Consider the following 8198-nt stretch of genomic DNA (forward strand, 5'->3'; position numbering starts at 1 on the left):
AGGAAGAAAAGCTTGACTGTGACTATTTTTGGGTTACCAATCAGTTTGAATGAAGTTACCGAGCAAAATAATGGATTGATTTTTGAGAAAACCTATGTGAAATGTCTTCTTTGGTGTATATATCTTCATTATGAGTGATTATATTAGCTTTTTGTTTACCGGTTGAGTGTGTTTGTAAATAATTTGTAAGTTGTAGTCTTACTATCCAGTTTTAGACCGGTTTGTGTAAATGAAGTTTTAACTCCATTCCCCGTTGTGGAATCACCATGAAACCATGGGGAATGAGAGTGAAGACCCTGTACTATAGTCCCATGCAAGCAAGGCCCTTGGAAATGCAAGGAGGCCAAGCAAAGACCCATTCCTAGGTGAGACTGGACAGTGCCCGGTTAGGAATGGTTGTTGGTGCAGAGGTCTTGGAGAGCAAGGTTAGCTAGTGGAGAGTGCATCCTTTGGAGGAAGTGTAGAGGAGTGAGTGAAGAATAATTGGTGTGAAGGAGGAGCCTCCACCGATCCAAACAAGGTGGCTAAAACTCAAAACACTCACTGTGAGCCAGGTAGACCCTAAAACCCTCACAAAAACCCTTGAAAACCTTAAAATCTACCTAGGACAATGTACAGACTCTTGGGGGCTTAAAACCTAGAGAATCTTTGAGTCTTTGCTAAATGAATGGTAGTCCTTTTGGGGAGATTGGGTTGTTTGTGCATCATTTGAGAGAGGGAGCCCTAAAAGACTGGTTAGGAGGCCTAATTGGTCCTAATCCTTGCAGCCCTATTTGAAGGCAAAAACACAAATTTGTGAAATCAGTAAGGGGTTAGAATCTTGAAACCTCTTGGGGGCTCATGAATGGGTGGAAAAACCATGAAAAAGACCTGATACAACCTTGTTAAGACCTTGGAAGGTGTGGAACAAGATTAGCCCTTATTAGCCATAGTAAGGGGTTTTGAGTCTCATGAGTAGGTGAGACCTTAGGAGCAGCATTGCAACTCATTGGTGGGTGGATTGGGCATGGTCAGGGGTTTCCTCAAGCAAAGGGAAGTCCTAGAGACCCTAGGGTGTGTAGAGAACACCAGATGATCCAAGGAAAGGATCCAAGAGCATAGACTAGGCTAGTCTATCCCAAACCCCATCCCATCAGATTGGTATCAGAGCAAGTTAAAGACTTGTTGGACTATGTATGTCTCTATATACTGGTGAATCAGTAGGGGAGAGTAGAATGGTTACTAGTGTAGAGCTGGCTAGAGAGGTGGAAGAGCAGAAGTAGAAAAATAGACTCCTTGAAGAAGCTGTGAGTGAGATGAGGGATAAACTACAGGAAGTGGTGGATCAGAGGACACAAGGACCTTGGGATGAAGACACCAAGGGTAAAGGCAAGAAGACTATAGACATAGATGATATTATCCCTAAACTAGATTCCTTGTTCAATGAAGAACCTTTTATGAAGGCTATTAAGGCCTTGAACACCAAAGCCTTTGAAGGATTGCCACATTTCAGTGGAAGAATGGACATAGACACTATTATGGAATGGATTGAGGGCATGGAAAAGCACTTTGAGTGTGAAGGAGTGACAAAGGCTTAGAAGATTAAAGTTGCCAAATCAAGATTAAGGGGAGTAGCTTTGACAAGGTGGAAGTACCTGCAAGAAGAAAGAGTTAGTATGGGAAAGCTACCTATTGCAAAATGGAAAGCTATGGTGGGTAAGATTAAGGAGAACTACTTACCAGAGGATTATGAAGTCCAACTTCATAAGAAGAGATAGGGATTGAAGCAGAAGGATCTTGATGTGGCCTCCTACACAGAGGTGTTTCAAAAGCTATGTCTTAGGTCCAAAGTCCAAGAAGATGAATCCATTAAGGTGGCTAGGTATCTAAGCGGCCTAAAGTGGAACATTCAAGAGGAGATAAGCCTATGGACTCCTACTACTATCCAAAAGTGTCATTAGCTTGCTGCCAAGGTAGAAGAGAGGAACAAAAGGAAAGGAGACTCCAATAACAGGAGTAGAGGCAGAGGTAGAGAACAAGTGAATCACCGAGGTGGTTACCAAAGCAAGTCAAATGAGTAGAGGAACCAAGGAGAAGCCAAGTTGACTAAACATGGCAGTGAAACCAATCCTAGAGGAGGACATTCTAGAGGAAGAGGTGCACAAGGTGGTCCAAGTAGGGGCAAAGGTACTGGCAGAGGTAACTCCTACTTTGCAACAATGAAGTGTTACAATTGTGGACAATTGGGACACTCGGCATATAGATGCCCTGACAAGCCTACATCATCAAGCAGTGGAAAGAGGGTTGCTTATGCACATGAAGACTCTTCAAGCAGCAAGACACCTGAGGTGGACCATATTGAATTAGAGAGTGGAGAAAATCTAATGCTCAATAGGGTCTTGATAAGATAGTCAATTAAGAGTGAACCTAAGCATAGGAGAGCATTGTTTAGGGTGAGATGCAAGATTATTGGTAAAGTGTGCAAGGTGATAGTTGATTCAGGCTCAATTAGGAAGTTGAAACTCACAAGGATACCCCACACCAACCCATACAAGGTGACATGGTTGAATCATGAGCAGAGTGTGTTAGTCAATGAATAGACCTGGGTAGAGTTTTCTATTGGAGGATACAAGGATAAGATCCTTTGTGATGTGTTACCTATGGATGCATGTCATATGCTGCTAGGAAGACCCTGGCAATTTGATAGGAAGGTGATCTATGATGGAGAGGAGAACTCCATTTCCTTTAAGAAGGACAGCAAGACCTTCAAGATTCAGTCTTTGACAGAGAATGAAGAGGGAACTTCAAAGACACCTAGTGTTTTAATGGCTACCGGTAAAGAGTTCTTAAACTTGCTACATGAGGAGGAGATAGTGAAGTGTGCCATGTTTGTGAAACCAAAGGAGGAAGAAGACACATTGTAGGCAGAAATACCCAAGGAGGTAAAGCAAATGTTGCAAGAGCATAAGGACATAGTGAGTGATGGAACACCTACAACACTCCCACCTAGAAGGTCTATAAGCCATCAAATAGACTTTGTTCCTGGTGCATCCTTACCTAACAAGGCTGCATATAAGCTCACACCTGATTAGAATAAGGAGGTAGCAAGGCAAGTGAAGGAGCTATTGGAACAAGGACTGGTTAAGAAGAGCATCAACCCATGTGCAGTCCCGGTAGTGTTAGCATCAAAAAAAGGAGTTAAGTGGAGACTTTGCACTGACTCAAGAGCAATCAATAGGATCACCATAAGGTATAGGTTTCCTATTCCTAGAATAGAGGATCTAATGGACTATTTAGGAGGGGCTATGTATTTTACCAAGCTAGACCTTAAAAGTGGTTATCACCAGATAAGAATTAAGGAGGGTGATGAGTGGAAGACTACTTTTAAAACCATAGAAGGATTGTATGAATGGCTTGTGATGCCATTTGGACTCACCAATGCTCCAACCACCTTCATGAGGTTGATGAATGAAGTGTTGAAGGATTTCAAAGGCAGATTTGTGGTGGTGTACCTAGATGACATTCTCATCTATAGCAGAACCAAAGAAGAGCACCTTGAGCATTTGAGGTTAGTCTTAGAGAGGTTGCATGAGGAGAAGCTATCCATCAACCTAGAGAAGTGTGACTTCTTGAAGCAAGAGTTGGTTTACCTAGGATTTGTGGTGTCTAAGGGAATCTTGAAGATGGATCCAAGCAAAGTGGAGGCAATCTTGAATTGGCCTGCACCTAAAATAGGGACTGAAGTTAGAAGTTTCCATGGATTAGCTCAATTCTATAGGAAATTTGTGAGGAATTTCAGTGGTATATGTGTAGCAGTCCTTGACACCATCAAAGGAGGCCTTAAAACTAAGTTTAAATGGACTGAGCAGGTTGACAAAGCATTTCAAATGTTGAAGCAAGAAGTAGCCACAAAAGCTATCCTTCTCCTACCTACGTTTGATAAGCTATTCACTTTGGAGTGTGATGTAAGTGGAATTGCAGTAGTTGGTGTATTGAGTCAAGAGGGAAGACCTGTGGCATTTTTTAGTGAGAAGCTTAATGAAGCAAAGAAGAAGTACTTAGCCTATGACCTAGAGTTGTATGCATTAGTGCAGTCTCTAAAGAAATGGAGGCATTACCTACTCCCAAAAGAATTTGTAGTGTTCACAGACAATCAGGCATTGAGTTACATTAATACTCAAGAGAAGCTAAGAAATAGACATCTGAAATGGATGGAATACCTCCAATCCTTCACCTTTACCATCAAGCATAAGAAGGGGCAACTTAACAAGGTGGCAGATGCCTTAAGCAAGAAGTTGTTGACTGTTCAATAACTACAGTTGCAGAGCACAGGAATAGAAGGTTTCAAAGACCTCTATGAAGGAGATGAAGACTTCTCATCAGCTTATAAGGTTTGCGAAGAATTTCAGAACCATTTCCATGGTGAGTATGCAGATTACACTCTCCAAAATGGTCTCTTGTTCAAAGGTAACCAGTTGTGTGTACCTAGAGGATCTATGAGGGAGAACCACATCCAAGAAAAACATAATGGCAGTTTGAGTGGACACTTTGGGATTAATAAGACCCTAGACTTATTACAGAGGTACTACTATTGGCCAAAGTTGCCAAGAGATGTGAAGACGTACGTAGAACAATGTGGAGTATGCCAAAGAGCAAAAGGAGGATCAAGCAATGTTGGTCTCTATCAACCATTGTCGGTCCCTAATAGACCTTGGGAATGTATAATCATGGACTTTGTAGTAGGACTAAAATAGGTATGGACAACATCTATGTGGTAGTAGATAGATTTTCCAAAATGAGTCATTTCATACCATGTAAGACTACACATGATGCTAGCTATGTTGCACACCTTTTCTTCAAAGAGATTGTTAGGATTCATGGACTCCCTTTAAGCATTGTTTTAGATAGGGACAGCAAGTTCATGGGTCATTTTTGGAAAACATTATGGAGGAGATTAGGAACTAACTTGTCATTTAGCTCAGCTTACCATCCACAAACAGATGGTCAAACTGAAGTCATCAATAGAGTGTTAGGTAACTTGTTGAGGTGTCTAACTAAGGAGTATGGTTAGACATGCAACCTTATCATTCCTCAAGCAGAGTATGCATATAATGACAGTGTGAATAGGACCACTGGTAGAAGCCCTTTTGAGGTTGTGTATGGCAGACATCCAAGGGGAGTATGTGAGTTGAGAGACCTTAGTACTTTGGAGATGAAGAGTGGGCAAGTAGAGGACTTCACTCAAACCATCAAGGAAGTTCAAGAGCAAGTTAAGAAGGCCATCCTTGAATCCACTCAAAAACTGAAAGCTAAAGCGGATGAGAAAAGAAGAAAAGTTCAGTTCAAGGTGGGTGACTATGTGATGGTCCATTTGAGCAAAGCTAGGATGCAAAGTGGTAAGCCTACCAAACTGCAGATGAAGAGAGTAGGACCTTGTCAAATTCTGGCAAAATATGGTGAGAACACCTATAAGGTTGATTTACCTTCAGACTTAGCCATTTCACCAGTCTTCAATGTTGTTGATTTGGTAATGTACAAGGGAGAGATAGCAGGGCAAACTGAGAACCAAGCTAAGGTATTACAAGACTTGGATGTAAATACCTTACCTCAAGTGAAGAAGCCTAAAGCATAGGAGATCTTGGAATCAAGGGTGAAGAAGTATACTAGACACCAGGTCTACATGGAGCACTTAGTGAAATGGGTAGATCAACCAGTATCTGAAGCTACATGGGTGGAGGAGAGTAGGTTCAAGACACTTGGAATAGACCTGGCTCTCATCTCTTCTTCTATTTCTTAGTTGTGTGTAGAGGGGGAGTATGGTGTAGGAGCACCCTTCCAAACTCTTTCTCTTTCTTTGTCTTATTGATGTTATGCTTCTTTAGAAGCCATTGTACATGAATAAGAGCCATGAGCTCATGTGTGCTAGACTAGGTCCTTAGTGTTTTTGTTATGATTTCTTGTGCAGGAGAGATTGAGTGTGCCTGGAATGTGTGTTAGGCCTTATTGGCATGTTGATGTCCTTAGGATAGCCCAAAATAGGCTTAGGAGTCATGAAAAGCAACAATGGCAAAGTTGCTCAAAAGATGCAAAAGTTGCATGACAACTTTTAAAAGTTGTCAAGCAACTTTTCCACCCAAAGTGGTCACAGACCCTTGTTGTGCGTGGAGAGCCCTAATGTTGGTGATAACTCAATGATAAACCACTAGTACTAAACCAGTACTGAGAGGGGGGTGAATCAGTACAAACACAAATACAATCCAAAACTGGTTTGACAGCAAATACTCCAAATGACTGGCAAACAGGGATACTAGTTAAAACAGAGTGCAACCGGTAACATCTAGAATAGCTCAAACAATTATAAACCAATCACTCACTAAGATTTCCTCTTATCTCAATACTACAGTACCATTACGCTCTCATGCATGAACAGGTAAAATAACATCAGATCCTCATAATAGTGAGTTCAATATGTTTTATAGACAGGCATAAAACATAGAACCATCATATGCTCAACAGGTAAAAACAAAGCATCACAAGATAAAAGCATTAGACATGACACACATATTTTTCATGTGAAAACCCAACTAGGAAAAACCACGGTGGGGATGAATACCCACAAGTTGCTTTTGAACTCTTTTGAAGTCTACTTTGTTAGGAGCCTTGTCCGGTTAAAGACATTACAATAGGTTCTACTAGGAACCGATCCTGTTAGGGATCACCCGGTTAAGGGATGGCTATAATACCTGGTTAAGGGTTAAACCCAGTTAGGGTTACCTTGTTAGAGGATTTCAAGAACTCAATAGCTAAAGGATCTCCAGAGCTCTATAGCTTCTCAGAACTCATTAACCTCGAGTTACCCTGTTAAGGGATTTGAATCAAGTCGGTTAAGACTACCCTGTTAAGGGATTTTGCATCAAGCCCAGTTAAGGCTACCCTATTAAGGGATTTCACAACTATTGAAGTGGTTAAAGATCAACAGGAATTACAATGATCTGGTAACAGCACTCAATGCTAATGCAGATCCATTTTGGCTCCTCTTCTCCTTCTGCACATTCGCTTTGTAGGTATCTCTTCTCTCCTTTGGTCTAGCAAGTATCACGTATCACTTCCCTTGGATACACACTCACAACTTTTGCCAACAACCTTAGAAAGAAACACAACATCGACCTTATAGAAAATAGATAGGTCGGTAGTAAAAACCCTAAACCCTAAACTTGTTAGGTTAAGCAATTCAAGCGGTTCAATCCTGACCATTGAATCATACTACATTAAATGCAACAATCTTGAGTCGATCTCAAGACATTCTCCATCGTCCATTATCCACCGATTCCATGGCGGCTGATAACCCATCACGCATTATCACCGTTCGATAGACTTTGCACATTCCCAAGGTAGATAAGAATAGTCTTCTTCATGCAAGATCCTTCACACACACAGAGCTTACATAGCAACACAATCTGTTCTCCATTATACTGCTAACTCATCACATAAAGATCACCGATTGAGTCACACAGGCTTGAGGTACTCCAACCGGAAATCCTGAAGTGGAAACTACCTACCAATTGGTAGTAACACAATGCTTCCATGTGTTGGTTCCCATAACTGCATGTCGGTTCATCTTGAACAAATATGCTGCTTCACTTTGGCATATAAACCAGTTCATACATGTTGGTTCCTCTCTCTTCTCATCTATCACATGTGTCGGTTCACATCATGTCACATATTGACATCAATGACAACATACAATATCATTATGTCTTCATAACAATTCACATAATGTCAACTGTTGGCACACCGACTGAGGTATGGGTGGTATAAGTATTTTCAAACCCTAAATGCATGGATTGGATGTCAGACATTGTACGGCCCAAGGAAGAAAAGCTTGACTATGACTATTTTTGGGTTACCAGTCAATTTGAATGAAGTTACCAAGCAAACTAATGGATTGATTTGTGAGAAAACCTATGTGAAATATCTTCTTCGGTGTATATATCTTCATTGTGAGTGATTAGATTAGCTTTTTGTTTACCGCTTGAGTGTGTTTGTAAATAATTTGTAAGTTGCAGTCTTACTGTCCAGTTTTGGACCGGTTTGTGTAAATGAAGTCTTAACTCCATTCTCTATTGTCGAATTACCATGAAACCATGAGTAATGAGAGTGAAGACCTTGTACTATAGTCCCATGCAAGCAGGGCCCTTGGAAATGCAAGGAGGCCAAGC

The sequence above is a fragment of the Cryptomeria japonica genome, chromosome 8 (assembly GCF_030272615.1).
Source record: "Cryptomeria japonica chromosome 8, Sugi_1.0, whole genome shotgun sequence".
NCBI lineage: Eukaryota > Viridiplantae > Streptophyta > Pinopsida > Cupressales > Cupressaceae > Cryptomeria > Cryptomeria japonica.